This window comes from Hyla sarda, chromosome 5 (genome assembly GCF_029499605.1).
Source record: "Hyla sarda isolate aHylSar1 chromosome 5, aHylSar1.hap1, whole genome shotgun sequence".
Lineage (NCBI taxonomy): Eukaryota > Metazoa > Chordata > Amphibia > Anura > Hylidae > Hyla > Hyla sarda.
Genome location: NC_079193.1, coordinates 320,413,608 through 320,429,152, shown reverse-complemented (window position 1 = coordinate 320,429,152; position 15,545 = coordinate 320,413,608). Strand labels below are relative to the sequence as shown.

The following is a 15,545-nucleotide window of genomic DNA, read 5'->3' as shown; positions in this document are numbered from 1 at the left end:
GATTGGAATTTCAATAGAACAATAGTAACTTTATTAAATTGCTGGAAAACCAATTCCAACAAAATAGCACAACCGTTGGCAAAAACTGATGCAAACGGATAGAACCGTATGGGGAAAAACCGTATACGTTTTAATTTGGAGTCATACGGGTGTATAAGGTTGCATACGGTTTTTGCCATACGTTTTTTAGCGGAAAACCGTATACGGTAACCGTATTTGAAAAACGTGGTGTGAACCCAGCCGTACAGTGGTCTCCAAACTTTGTGCCTCCTGCTGTTGCAAAACTACAACTCCCAGCATGCCCGGACAGCCGTTGGCTGTCCGGGCATGCTGGGAGTTGTAGTTTTGCACCAGCTGGAGGTCGACAATTTGGAGACCACTGACTTACAGGGGCAGCTGCCCAAGTCCACAACAGTTAGGCAGCTGACTGGTGCAGACTGTCCGAGACCCTCAACATACAACAGCGAGCGCCCCCCAGCGACACTGACGTACAATACAGTACAAAACCAATCACATTACTCACCGATGATCAAGCCTCCGTTATCCGCCCCGTAGATGCTACTTCCTCCAGCCCCAGCCCTGAATCAATCCGTATGACAGACACCGGCAGCTTCCTGCCCTTAGTGCGCATGCTCCACATTCAGGGCTCAGTACGGGGGCGGGCCCTGCCAGTTCTGTGGAGACTCTTTGGTGACGTCACAGCCTTGTTGACGCTGGTTGCTCGGCCGATCCCATAGTTACCTCAAATGTGTATACGGAAGAGCAGCTTGAGCGTATACGGGAGACGTAAATGAAAGCTTAGAAATGCTGCAAATGCTTAACACATTCGCTACCACCAGATTTTGCCGGTAAGGCTAAAAACCTCACACAACTTTTTTTTATTTATTTATTTATTTTTATTTCTTCTGCCAGAAACAAAAACGCCACAAAAAAAATAAAAAAATAAATAAAAACCTGCCCCCTTAGAATGCATTAACGCTTCGGGCGCAAACGAGATCCATGGGCGCTAGGACCAAGAGGACGGAATTCCACTGAAAGGCTAGGTTCACACTACAGAAATTCTGCTGCCAAAAGAATGGTCTTAGGCTAGGTTCAAACTACGGAATTTCCGCCTGCAATTCCGCATTGAAATTGCAGGCGGAAATTGCTAAAATGTCTAGTGTAGTGAATGGGTTTCCGTTCACAAATTCACACTTCGGAATTTGTGAAGCGGAATTTGTGAACGGAAAATCCGCTTGGAAATTTCCGCCTGAAGAATGGCGTTGCTCTTTCTTCAGGCGGAAATACTCGCGGAACACATTGCAGTCTATTGGAGACTGCAGTGTCCGTGCGGTCCTAGCGCCGACTGATTCAATCAGCACTGGCCGCACTCGGAGATTCCGAGTGCGGCCAGCGCTGACTGAATCAGTCGGTGCTAGGACCGCACGGACACTGCAGTCTCCAATAGACTGCAATGTGTTCCGCGAGTATTTCCGCCTGAAGAAAGAGCAACAAAAATTTCTGCCCGGAGGAGATTCCGTAGTCTGAACCTAGCCTTATTTGTTCTTCAGGTGGAATTTCCTTCTGGCAAAATTCCAAGTGAGGCTAGGATCGTGCGGACATTGCCATGCCAATAGACGGCAATGTCTGTGCGGTCCTAGCGCCGACTGATTCATTCAGTGCTGGCCACACTAAAAAAAAAAAAATTCGGAACAGATATTCTGTAGTGTGATCCTGGCGAAATCCGGCTGAAAAATTCAGCTCGGAAACTGTTTTCAATGGGATTCTGCTGCACCGCGCGCATGGTGGAATTTCAGTTCTTTAGGCGGAATCCAGTCGGAAACACATTGCCGTTTAGGTGAAATATGTGTGGAGTTGGCACTAGGATCCCTTAGAAACATCTTTATAGACGGCAATGCATTTCTGAGCGGAATTTGCAGAGACATTGAACAGTTCAATGTTTCTGCGAAAGCTGCTATTGGTATTTCCCCTGCATAAACATCTAGTCCTGAAATCCCGCTGTGTGCACAGTGCAGCAGAGTCCCATTGAAATCACAGTGCAGCAGAATCCTATTTAAACTTAATGGGACATCCGCAAATTTTTCACCATGGGAACATAGCCAAATTCCACAAACAGCAATGCATTTCTGAGCGGACTCTGCAGAAAGAACAGACATGTCAGTTCTTTGGGCTCATTCACACTAGGTCAGTGTTTCCCAACCAGGGTGCCTCCAAGGTGTTGCAAAACTACAACTCCCAGCATGCCTTTGGCTGTCCGGGCATGCTGGGAGTTGTAGTTTTGCAACACCTGGAGGCACCCTGGTTGGGAAACACTGACCTAGGTATTTTCTAAACAGAATTCTGCTTGAAAAATACATTGCAGCAGCCTTCCATTGGTCTCACTGGGATTCCACTGCGCCATTTACACTACAGAATTTCCAGCATGGAAATTCCGGACTCTAGACTCCGTCGAGAGAATGAACATGTTCATTCTTTCGGCGGAATCAGCTCTGAAATGCATTGCCATCTATGGCACGTTTTAAAGCAGTCCTAGTGCCAGCTTGTTTTGCCGATGCCCGCTTCAGACAGAATCTCCACCAAGGATATCTCTGGGTGGAGATTCTGTAGTGTGTATTAGCCCTTTCTGTGGATGCTGGAGTCAGAATTTTGCTTCTGCACGGAAATTATTCCTGTGGATGGTGCGGCACGATTCCTTTGAATACAATGGGACTCTGCTGCAACGTAATTTCCTAGCGGAATTGTTCCACCAGATTCTGCTAGGAAATTCCACCATGTAAACATAGCTTAAGGGCCCATTTACACAGAGTAAGAATTCCGCTCAGAAATTCTGGTGCAGCAGCCTCCCATATTTTTCAATGGGATTCTGCTGCACCTAGCAGACGCAGGCTTTTCGCGGTGGAAAATTCTGCTGTTGAAATTCAAATTGTGAACTTCGCAGGAAGAATAAACATGTTCATTTTTTCAGTGAAATCCTCTCTGAAATGCGCTGCACTTAAGGCTAGGTTCACACTACAGAATTTTCAAGCGTAATTCATCTTCAAAATTCTAGTCAGAAATTCTGGTGTAGAGTCCCACTGTTAGCAATAGGATACTGCTGCACAGTGCACACTACAGAATTTCAGTGACAGACAATTTCTCCACCTTAAGAATGATGTTGGTTATTCTTTCAGGTGGAATACATTGCCGTCTATGGGGATGCCACAGTCCATGCGGTCCTTGTGTCAGTGCCGGTGCAGTGCCGTAGATTGTGATTTGCCATAGATTGTGATGGAGTGACTCAGCAGTTTTCTATAGGCTGACACTCGCACACCATCCCCCAACCATTGGTTACTGCGGGGGCTGGGGGGGGGGGGTGCGAGTGTCACGTGACATATTTAATCATCAGGCTTCGCAGCTCACGGCAGTCTCACTTGGGCTATCACAGGGAGAGGATCTCTCCCTGTGATAGCCCGAAGCTGCACGGAGCTCTCATGGCCTTTGTGGCCCGATTCCGAGAGCGGTATCGGGCCACAGAAGCTAATACTTTTACTGTTATATTGTCACCCGCCAGCGCGCTCGTTCGCCACCGCTATCGGGATCCCTATGCCCGATAGCGGCGTTATCAGCTTTTCACCCGCCAGCGCGATCGCTCGACAGCGCTATCGAGATCCCTATGCCCGATAGCGCTGACAACCGCTTGCCTCCCCGCCCGCTGCTCTGCTCCCCGTCCCCTGTTAACTCTCAGGGAACAGAAAGTAGAGCAGCGGGCGCAGCTAAAGTAGTACTGCGCATGTGCAGCACTACGCAAAAAGCGTAGGTAGGTAGCGTAGCCGTAGATTAGTGTAGGTTGTAATTTAGCATAGTTTAGTATTAAAAGTGAAAGGGGGTTAGGCACCACAACTCCCAGCATTGGAGTTGTAGTTTAGGGCAACAACTCCCAGCATGCCCATACAGCTAAAGGCTGCCAGGGCATGCTGGGAGTTGTAGTTTAGCTTAGATTAGACAGCAAAAGGACTACAACTCCCAGCATGCCCAGACATCTAAAGGCTGCCCAGGCATGCTGGGAGTTGTAGTTAAGGACTACAATTCCCAGCATGCCCAGACAGCTAAAGGCTGCCCAGGCATGCTGGGAGTTGTAGTTTAGCTTAGATTAGACAGCAAAGGGACCACAACTTCCAGTATGCCCAGACAGCTAAAAGCTGCCCAGGCATGCTGGGAGTTGTAGTTTAGGACTACAACTCCCAGCATGCCCAGACAGCTAAAGGCTGCCCGGGCATGCTGGGAGTTGTAGTTTAACTTAGATTAGACAGTGTAGGGACTACAACTCCCAGCATGCCCAGACAGCTGAAGGCTGCCCGGGCATGCTGGGAGTTGTAGTTTAGCTGATGGGACCACAACTCCCAGCATGCCCAGACAGCTAAAGGCTGCCCAGGCATGCTGGGAGTTGTAGTTTAGCTTAGATTAGACAGCAAAGGGACCACAACTTCCAGTATGCCCAGACAGCTAAAAGCTGCCCGGGCATGCTGGGAGTTGTAGTTTAACTTAGATTAGACAGTGAAGGGACTACAACTCCCAGCATGCCCAGACAGCTAAAGACTGCCCAAGGCATGCTGGGAGTTGTAGTTTAGGACTACAACTCCCAGCATGCCCAGACAGCTAAAGGCTGCCCAGGTATGCTGGGAGTTGTAGTTTAGCTGATGGGACCACAACTCTCAGCATGCCCAGACAGCTGAAGGCTGCGTGGTGATGCTGGGAGTTGTAGTGCAGTGAAGGCACCACAACTCCCAGCATGCCCAGACAGCTGAAGGCTGCGTGGTGATGCTGGGAGTTGTAGTGCAGTGAAGGCACCACAACTCCCAGCATCACCACGTAGCCTTCAGCTGTCTGGGCATGCTGGGAGTTGTGGTCCCATCAGCTAAACTACAACTCCCAGAATGCCCGGGCAGCCTTCAGCTGTCTAGGCATGCTGGGAGTTGTGGTGCCTTCACTGCACTACAACTCCCAGCATCACCATGCAGCCTTCAGCTGTCTGGGCATGCTGGGAGTTGTGGTCCCATCAGCTAAACTACAACTCCCAGCATGCCCGGGCAGCCTTCAGCTGTCTGGGCATGCTGGGAGTTGTGGTGCCTTCACTGCACTACAACTCCCAGCATCACCATGCAGCCTTTAGTTGTCTGGGCATGCTGGGAGTTGTAGTCCTAAACTACAACTCCCAGCATGCCTGGGCAGCCTTTAGCTGTCTGGGCATGCTGGGATTTGTGGTCCCATCACTGCACTACAACTCCCAGCATGCCCGGGCAGCCTTCAGCTGTCTGGGCATGCTGGGAGTTGTGGTCCCTTTGCTGTCTAATCTAAGCTAAACTACAACTCCCAGCATGCCTGGGCAGCCTTTAGCCATCTGGGCATGCTGGGAGTTGTAGTCCTAAACTACAACTCCCAGCATGCCTGGGCAGCCTTTAGCTGTCTGCCCATGCTGGGAGTTGTAGTCCTAAACTACAACTCCCAGCATGCCTTGGGCAGCCTTTAGCTGTCTGGGCATGCTGGGAGTTGTAGTCCTTTTGCTGTCTAATCTAAGCTAAACTACAACTCCCAGCATGCCCTGGCAGTCTTTAACTGTATGGGCATGCTGGGAGTTGTTGTCCTAAACTACAACTCCAATGCTGGGAGTTGTGGTGCCTAACCCCCTTTCACTTTTGATACTAAACTATGCTAAATTACAACCTACACTAATCTACGGCTACGCTACCTACCTACGCTATTTGCGTAGTGCTGCACATGCGCAGTACTACTTTAGCTGCGCCCGCTGCTCTACGTTCTGTTCCCTGAGAGTTAACAGGGGACGGGGAGCAGAGCAGCGGGCGGGTAGGCAAGCGGTTGTCAGCGCTATCGGGCATAGGGATCCCGATAGCGGTGGCGAACGAGCGCGCTGGCGGGTGACAATAAAACAGTAAAAGTATTAGCTTCTGTGTCCCGATACCGCTCTCGGAATCGGGCCACAAAGGCCATTAGAGCTCCTTGCAGCTTCGGGCTATCACAGGGAGAGATCCTCTCCCTGTGATAGCCCAAGTGAGACTGCCGTGAGCTGCGATGCGTGATGATTAAATATGTCACGTGACACTCGCACCCCCAGCCCCCGCAGTAACCAATGGTTGGGGGATGGTGTGCGAGTGTCAGCCTATAGATTGTAATGGAGGCGGAGCGCTCGAGCAGGGAAAACTGCTGAGTCACTCCATCACAATCTATGGCAAATCACAATATTCGGCACTGCACCGGCTGCTTTCAGTTTCCAGATTCTGAGCTTAAACATGTTCATTCTTTTGGACAAAATTTGAAGAAATTCCGCAGTGTGCACAGTGAAACAGCATCCCATTGAAAACAATGGGAGTCTTCTGCATCGGAATATTCAAGTAGAATTCCTACGCTCAGAAATTCCGTAGTGTGAATGGACCCTTACTCCCAAGATGCAGTTTTTGTGGCATTTTTTTCCAAAAATAGTAGGTTTTAGTCCTGGTGTTTTTCCCTTGCATTTTTCTCATTTCAAGTGATGCTATCCGTTCTTCCACACTCAAGGATTTTTGTTAAAGAGATGGGGGGAACGCCAGTGTTACCCCACATTGCATTTTTCTTGGCTTTTTATCCTCCCCACGCAACTTTTTTTTCTTCAAAAATGCCCCCAAAAAGGCGACAAAATCGAAGAAAAAAAGCCATTTTGTAATTTTTGTGGGCTTCTGTTTCTACGCAGTGCTCATTTCAATGAGCTGGCCGGAGTGAAACGTTCGGTCCGGTCGGCTCATTTTTGCGCCGTATGCGGTTTTACAACCGGACCTAAAACTGTGGTTGACCACGGTGTTAGGTGCAGGGGAAAAGCGCATACGGCGCATAAATTAGCCGACCGGACCGAACGTTTCACTCCGGCCAGCTCATTGAAATGAATTACATACGGAGCGCGTACGGGAGCATACGGGAGCGCGAGGTTTTAGCCCCCCCCCCCCTGCCGTATGCGCTCCCGTATGGGAGAAAACGTGATGTGAACCAGCCCTGAGTGCAACAAATCATTTTGCAGTGAAACTGCTTGATCACGCTACTCAGGAGGAGTCAGGCACCAGCTTATATATGTGGTGCTTGTGAATCATTAAGGAAACGTCAGAAACCTGTGTGGGTGTTCGTGTAAATCTTCAAATACATTTGTGAGCAAAATGTGTACGTGCGCAATGAAAAAAAGGGCCATTATAACTTTCCATTGCAGGTATTAAAGTATTAACCACTTAAGGACCAAGTGCGTACCTGTACGCCCGTGGGAAATACGGTCCCTGCCGCTTGCCGGGCGGGGAACGGACCAGTGTGACTGCTGATATCTATTAGCAGGCACCCCGTGCAAATGCCCGGGGGGGGGTCCTGAGACACCGGCGATTTGCTGCGATTCCGGGTCATACGGGTCTCCAGTGACCCGAAAAATAAGGGGGATCGGGGTTGTCCAAGACACCCACAATCCCCCTGAAGGGATAGGAGAGAGGTGGCAGGGGTGCCACCCCTCCTATCCCTGCTATTGGTCGTCTAGAAGCGACGACCAATAGCAGATCGGGGGCGGTGGGGGGGGTTTAACTTTCGGTTTCCCCGTTCTGCCCACCCACTGTAGGCTGGGCAGAACAGGGAAACCGACGAGGATCGGCGCCGAAGTCCACTTACCCATCGGCGCCGGCAGAAGAGGACGGTGATGCGGCTCCCTGGATCCTACGGAAGCTGGTGGGTTGCCTAGCAACATCTGGAGGGCTACAGTTTGAGACCACTATACAGTGGTCTCTAAACTGTAGCCCTCCAGATGTTGTAAAACTAACTACAACTCCCCGCATTGTCAGACAGCGGTTTGGGCATGCTGGGATTTGCAGTTTTGCAACAGCTGGAGGGCTACAGTTTGGAGATCACTGCGCAGCAGTTTGCTGTCTGGGCATGCTGGGATTTGTAGTTTTGCAACATCTGGAGGGCTACAGTTTGGAGATCACTGTGCAGTGGTCTCTAAACTGTTGCCCTCCAGATGTTGAAAAACTGCAAATCCCAGCATGCCCAAACAGCAAACAGCTGTCTCGGCATGCTGGGAGTTGTAGTTGCATACCTCTAGCTGTTGCATAGCTACATCTCCCAGCATGCCCTTCGGTGATCAGGACATGCTGGGAGTTGTAGTTTTGCAACAGCTGGAGGCACACTGGTCGGAAAATACTGAGTTAGGTAACAGAACCTAACTGAAGGTTTTCCAACCAGTGTGCCTCCAGCTGTTGAAAAAGTACAACTCCCAGCATGCACGGTCTGTCAGTACATGCTGGGAGTTGTAGTTTTGAAACAGCTGGAGGTTTGGCTCCCATGTGAATGTACAGGGTACATTCACACAGGCAGGGGTTTACAGTGAGTTTCCTGCTTCAAGTATGAGCTGCGGCAAATTTTTCGCCGCAGCGCAAACTCCTAGCGGGAAACTCACCGTAAACACCCGCCAGTGTGAATGTACCCTAAAAACACTACACTAACACAAAATAAAGGGTACATATACACCCCCTTACACTTTCCCCCCCCCCCCCCAATAAAAATGAAAAACATATCATACGGCAGTGTTTCCAAAACGCAGCCTCCAGCTGTTGTAAAACAACAACTCCCAGCATTTCCGAACAGCCACTGACTGTCCAGGCATGCTGGGAGTTTAGCAACAGCTGGAGGCACCCTGTTTAGGAATCTCTGGCATAGAATACCCCTATGTCCACCCCTATGCGATCCCTAATTTAGTCCTCAAATGCGCATGGCGCTCTCTCACTTCGGAGCCCTGTCGTATTTCAAGGAAACAGTTTAGGGCCACATATAGGGTATTTCCGTACTCGGGGGAAATTGCACTACAAATTTTGGGGGGCTTTTTCTCCTTTTACCCCTTATGAAAAGGAAAATTTGGGTGCTACACCAGCCTGTTAGTGTAAAAAAAAATTTTTTTACACTTACATGCTGGTGTTGCCCCATACTTTTTATTTTCACAGGTGTTAAAAGGGAAAAAAGACCCCCAAAATTTGTAACGCAATTTCTCCTGAGTACAGAAATACCCCATATGTGGGTGAAAAGGCTCTGCGGCCGCACAACAAGCCTCAGGAGTGAGTGCGCGCTATGTACATTTGAGGCCTAAATTGGTGATTTGCACAGCGGTGACTGATTTTACAGCGGTTCTGACATAAACGCAAAAAAAGAAATGTGACCCCATTTTGGAAACTACACCCCTCACGGCATGTGACAAGGGGTATAGGGAGCCTTAACACCTCACAGGTGTTTAATGAAAATTCTTCAAAGTTGGATGGAAAAATAACAAAAAAAACTTTTTTCACTAAAATGCTGGTGTTACCCTAAATTTTTCATTTTCACAAGGGAAAATAGGAAAAAAGCCCCCCAAAATTTGTAACCCCATTTCTTCTGAGTAAGAACATAACCCATATGTGGATGTAAAGTGCTGCTGGCGCACTACAATACTCAGAAGAGAAGGAGCGCCATTGGGCTTCTGGAGAGAGAATGTGTCCGAAATTGAAGGCCACGTGTGTTTACAAAGCCCCCATAGTGCCAGAACAATGGACCCCCCCCCCCCCCACACACATTTGACCCCCATTTTGGAAACTACACCCCTCATGTAAAGTAATAAGGGGTACAGTGAGCATTTACGCCCCACAGGTGTCTGACAGATTTTTTTGGAACAGTGGTCTGTGAAAATGAAAAATTTAATTTTTCATTTGCACAGCCCACTGTTCCAAATATCTGTCAGACACCTGTGGGGCGTAAATGCTCACTGTACCCCTTATTACTTTACATGAGGGGTGTAGTTTCCAAAATGGCGCTCAATGGCGCTCATCTTCTGAGCAGTGTAGTGCGCCAGCAGAGCACTTGACGTCCACACATTGGGTATTTCCATACTCAGAAGAAATGGGGTTACAAATTTTGGGGGTCATTTTTTCCTATTACCCCTTGTAAAAATGTAAAATTTGGGGAAAAACAGCATTTTAGTGGAAAAACATTTTTTTTTCATTTACACATCCGACTTTAACAAAAAGTTGTCAAACACCTGTGGGATGTTAAGGCTCACTGTACCCCTTGTTGCATTCCTTGAGGGGTGTAGTTTCCAAAATAGTATGCCATGTGTTTTTTTTTTTTTTTTGCTGTTCTGGCATCCTAAATGCGACATGCCCTCCAAAATCCATTTCAGCTAAATTTGCTTTTCAAAAGCCAAATGTGACGCCTCCTCTTCTGAGCATTGTAGTGCGTGAGCAGAGCACTTGACGTCCACACATGGGGTATTTCCATACTCAGAAGAGATGGGGTTACAAATTGGGGGGCATTTTGTCCTATTATCCCTTGTAAAAAAAATTAAATTTGAGGGAAAACCAGCATTTTAGTGGAAAAAAAAATAATTTACACATCCAACTTTAACGAAAAGTCATCAAACACCTGTGGGGTGTTAAGGCTCACTGGACCCCTTGTTACGTGCCTTGAGGGGTGTAGTTTCCAAAATAGTATGACATGTGTTTTTTTTTTTTTTGCTGTTATGGCACCATAGGGGCTTCCTAAATGTGACATGCCCCCCAAAAACCATTTCAGAAAAACTCACTCTCCAAAATCCCACTGTCGCGCCTTCCCTTCTGAGCCCTCTAGTGCACCCACCGAACACTTGACATACACATATGAGATATTTCCTTACTCGAGAGAAATTGGATTACAAATTTTAGGAAGATTTCTCTCCTTTTACCCCTTGTAAAAATTCAATAACTGGGTCTACAAGAACATGCGAGTGTAAAAAATAAAGATTTTGAATTTTCTCCTTCAATTTGCTGCTACTCCTGTGAAACACCTAAAGGGTTAACAAACCTTTTGAATGTCATTTTGAATACTTTGAGGGGTGCAGTTTTTATAATGGGGTCATTTATGGGGTATTTTTTAATATGAAGGCCCTTCAAATCCACTTCAAAACTGAACTGTTCCCTGAAAAATTTAGATTTTGAAAATGTTGTGAAAAATTGGAAAATTGCTGCTGAACTTTGAAGCCCTCTGGTGTCTTCCAAAAGTAAAAACATGTCAACTTTATTATAGAAACATAAAGTAGACATATTGTATATGTGAATCAATATATAATTTATGTAGAATATTAATTTTCCTTATAAGCAGAGAGCTTCAAAGTAAAAAAAAAAACATTCAACATTTTCAATTTTTTCATAAAATTTTGGAATTTTTCACCAAGAAAGGATGCAAGTATCGACAAAATTTTACCACTAACATAAAGTAGAATATGTCACAAAAAAGCAATCTTGGAATCAGATTGAAAGGTAAAAGCATCCCAGATTTATTAATGCTTAATGTGACAGTGGTCAGATGTGCAAAAAATGGTCGGGTCCTACAGTGAAAATTGGCTGGGTCCTTAAGGGGTTAAAGTCCACAGATTATCGGTATCGGCCCTAAAAAAAATCGATATCGAACGATCCCTATTATGCATCACTACTTACCTCCTTGCACTCCGTGGGCCGGGCACTCCCTGCATCCAACCTACGGAGTAGTACCTTGGAGGCAGTGAAAAGCTACCACAGGGTACAAAATTGGTTGTTTCCACACATCAGCAAAAACGCAGGAAAAAGTTGTGGCAGTTTTTTCTGGCATTTTTTCTGATGAAAAGAAAAACGAGTAGAAACCTAGCCTCATAACATGATATCAATTAGTTGTAAGTGGCAGCTGCAGGTAATTTACTGTAAGTGAAAAGCACAGCGCATATCCCTGAATATAATTCCGGTATTCCTGGTTGTGAAATTGTAAGTAGTATGACATGAGTATAAAGCAACTCATGACGAAATTTCAGGAACTCTGACTATTAGTATTTGGGATATAGATTACTGCAAAGATAAGCCCCCTCCTGTGGAGAGAATGAGTAATGCAGGTGGACATAAGATGTGAATCACGCCCCCTCTTGTGGAGAAAACAAGTATTTACAAGTGACCATAAAAAATAGGGATAAATGCTATTGTGGAAAAAAATAAGTAATAGCAAATTAATATAAGATAAATTAATAATCGACTAAAATCTCTAAAGCCCTGTATAACACTGCTATGGTCACCTTTGTATGCTTTTAAACATGTATGCTTTAACACAAAAACAAAGTTGCATAAAGTATTTAGTTTTGTTGGTACTTCACCCCTAGACATCTTATCCCCTATCTAAAGGATAGGGGATAAGATTTCTGATTGCGGGGGTCCCGCAGCTGGGGACCCCCACGATCTCTCCTGCAGCACCCCTGTTTCATAGACTTGAATTGAGAGGGCAAGGCGTGACATCACGAGGGGGCGGAGCCATGACGTCACAATCTTCGCTCCGTGCAGCTCCGTGCAGCTCATGAGTGCTGCAGGAGAGATAGCTGGGGTCCCCAGCGGCAGGACTCCCACGATCAGACATCTCATCCCCTAACCTTTGGATAGGAGATAAGATAACTAGGGGCGGAGTACCTAACCCCTTCAGTTCCAAGAGGAAGTCCTCAAGGCTCTGATCTGATCAAGCCAGAGTTGCTCTGGAACTGTAGGTGCCTCGGGCCAAGACTTTCCACTTTCCAGGTGAGGTCCACCACACTGAAAGGAAGAGACAGTCCCAGAAAAAATGCAGAGGTAGTCGCAGGAGGGGGATAAGTAAGGACACCACCACTCAATGCGAAACTTGCCCTGATCATCCGGGCCTCTGCATTAAAGATTGCTTCAGGTAGTATCACACCTCCTCTTACTCAATTTTATTTTCCCCTAATTTGCCTACAATGTACCTGTCCATGGTATATTGTCTTCTAAATTTTAAACCCTCCCAAAAAAAAACTTCATATAATACCCCTGATAGCACTTCTTAAGTTATTTTTTCCCCAAAGATGGGTCATGGGTCACCGAGTCAATAGCATTTGGGGTTTACATGTTGCCTCAAATGCGCAGTGTTCCCTCCCCACATGAGCAGTGTGTGCATTTGCAGGCAACAGTTTAGAGACAGTCACACACAAAACATTCACAAAATGATGAAGCAAAGCATAGGGTTTGGGGCTAGCATATTTTTAACTTTTGACTATGCTCTGGGAACATAATAGGCATATCATAAGAAATTTATTACAAACTACACTTCATCCATTCCTGGAAACTAAATTTAGGGAACACCCGTCCGTTCCAAATGTCCACTTTTCCCCTATACACCTTCCTTAGGGGTTTTACTTTCTGTAATGGGGTCACATATGGGTGTTCCTTTTTTATTTTCCTCTGAATGTATGTAACCGTCAGCTACTAGAAAGCCTCAAATGCGAATCTAGTTCTCTCTCATGAACCCCGTTATATTTCCTGCCAGCAATTTTGGGTCACATGTTGGATGTTCCCAGAATGATGAAGCAGAACATAGGGTTTTTGGCGGGCACAAGTTATAATTTTGGCTATGTCCTGGGTCATCATTCTGGGTACCTAATTGGCATATTAGTATGAAAATTTCAATTTTAATTTTTCACATACTGCACTTCATCCATTACTGGAAAATACATTTATGTAACTCCCGTGTGTTCAAAATATCCTCTTTACCCCTATACCCATTCCTCGGGGGGGGGGGGGGTACTTTCTGTAATGGTGTCACATGTGGGTGTTTTTTTTTTTTCCCCTCAGAATGTAAGTAACCGTCAACTACTGGTATGTCGTAGGCATCGAAATGCAAACAGACCTCTATGACTCCTGAGCCTTGTTGTGCGTCCACCCAGCACATTACCCCATATGTGGATGTATTTCAGGAAAAAAGCCCTCCAAAATTTCTTACCCAATTTCTCCCATTACCCCTAGTGAAAATGATAAAATTGTGGTAACGCCTGCATTTTAGTGTAAATAATAAAAATGTTCCTTTTTACGGCCCACTGTTCAAAAACCTGTGAGGTTTTTTGAGGGGTGTAGTTTCAAAATTGTGGTCACTTGCTGTTTTTTTTTTTTTTTAGATTGTATGTCAGAACCTCTGCTATTGCAGTGCAAATCACCACTTTAGGTCTCAAATGTGCACGGTGCTGTCTCACTCCTGAGCCCTGTTCTGCGCCTGCAGAGCACTTTACGTCCACATATGGGGTTTTTCCTTACTCGGGAGAAATTGGACTAGAAATTTAGAGTTATTTTTTATTATTATTACCACTTGGGAAAATGGAAAATTTGGGGTAACACCAGCAATTCAGTGTTAAAAATAAACATTTTCATTTTTATGACTGTTCAAAAAAAAAACAGTGAGGTGTAAGTACTCACTGTACCCCTTTTTACATTCCTTGATGGGTGTAGTTTCCAAAATGGGGTCACATCTGGTGATGTTTCTGCTGTTCTAGCACCATGGGGACTTTGTAAACGCATACGGCCCCGACTTTATTTCCAGCCAATTCCTCTCTCCAACAGCCTAATAGTGCACCTTCTCTTCTGAGACCTGTAGTGCGCCCACAGAGCACTTTACATCCACATATAGGGTATTTCCTTACTCGGGAGAAATTGGGCTCCAAATTTTGGGGGGAATTTTCTCCTATTACCCTTTGTAAAAAAAAAAACATTACAGCAAAATTCTGCTCCTTCCCTCCTGAGCCATGTTGCGGACCTGCAGAGCACTTTATATCCACATACTGTAAGAGGAATTTCCATATTCAAGAGACAATTGGGTTACAAATTATGGGGGGCTTTTTCTCCTTTTACACCTTGTAAAAATGAAAAAAAAAGGGTCTATAACACAGGGGCCAGTATTTGTCAGCGCATAGCGGGGAATGGCCGTGGCAGCTCTCTGTAAAATACCGCCGCTGCAGCTACTTTACGGGAGCTCCGTGGTTGCCAGGCAGATGTGTGACATGCCCCGACGTTGCGTGGAGATGCCGAATGGCACAGGAGGATGTCACCCAACAGTGCAGCCCGCTGAATGGGACTCCGGGAACGGCGCGTGCTGTTTACTGGAACCCTAGTCTGGGTAATGTTTGAAATAAAAAGTGAAAACTAAGTGTATGGGAGGGAGGGATGTTATTGTATGTATTTTATGTATGTATATATTAGCCTGAGGGGGTGGGGGGGTAGGGGGGAGAAATAATGGCACAAGGGCATTCAGATGGGAGGGGGGGAGGATAATGGCAAAAGGGGATCAGAGGGAGGAGGGAATAATGGCACAGGGGGATAAAGATGGAGGGGGTTAATGATTATTCCTTAAGGGGTTAAATTCCTCACTGCTCCAAGCCTGATTCATTTTAACAAACATGACTTTTTCTACATTGCTGTCAGACAATCTTGTTAGCTTAGGGGTAACGACAACGCCTGCTGCGCCGAAAACTCTCGCTGATGCTTTACTGGTGGGTGGATAAAGTATCCCTGGTTGTTGGCAGATACCAGCCAGGGTTGCAACAGGAACCTTTACACAGTAAAAGTGTTTTTGTTAAGTTTTGAAAATTTGAAATAATAATAAAAATAGTACCATTTGGGGAGTTGCAATAGGTCTGTACACACTAGAGACATCGCTTTTCTAAACTAATAAAAAGAAAAATAAACTTAGACAACATTCTCCCTTTT

At 46.2% G+C, this 15,545-nt stretch overlaps 1 protein-coding gene across 2 annotated transcripts in view; it reads right to left on the bottom strand.

The window, feature by feature from the left end:
- IMPA1 (inositol monophosphatase 1) overlaps window positions 1-15,545 on the bottom strand; it is a 69,528-nt gene that overhangs the window by 31,019 nt on the left and 22,964 nt on the right. The window contains exon 1 of one of the 2 annotated variants that reach the window (XM_056522265.1): window positions 524-677. The exons of the other annotated variant lie outside the window; for it this stretch is intronic. The gene's annotated coding sequence lies outside the window, so the exon portion shown is untranslated. Of the gene's footprint in view, window positions 1-523; window positions 678-15,545 lie in introns of those variants that run through there. 2 annotated transcript variants of the gene reach the window in all.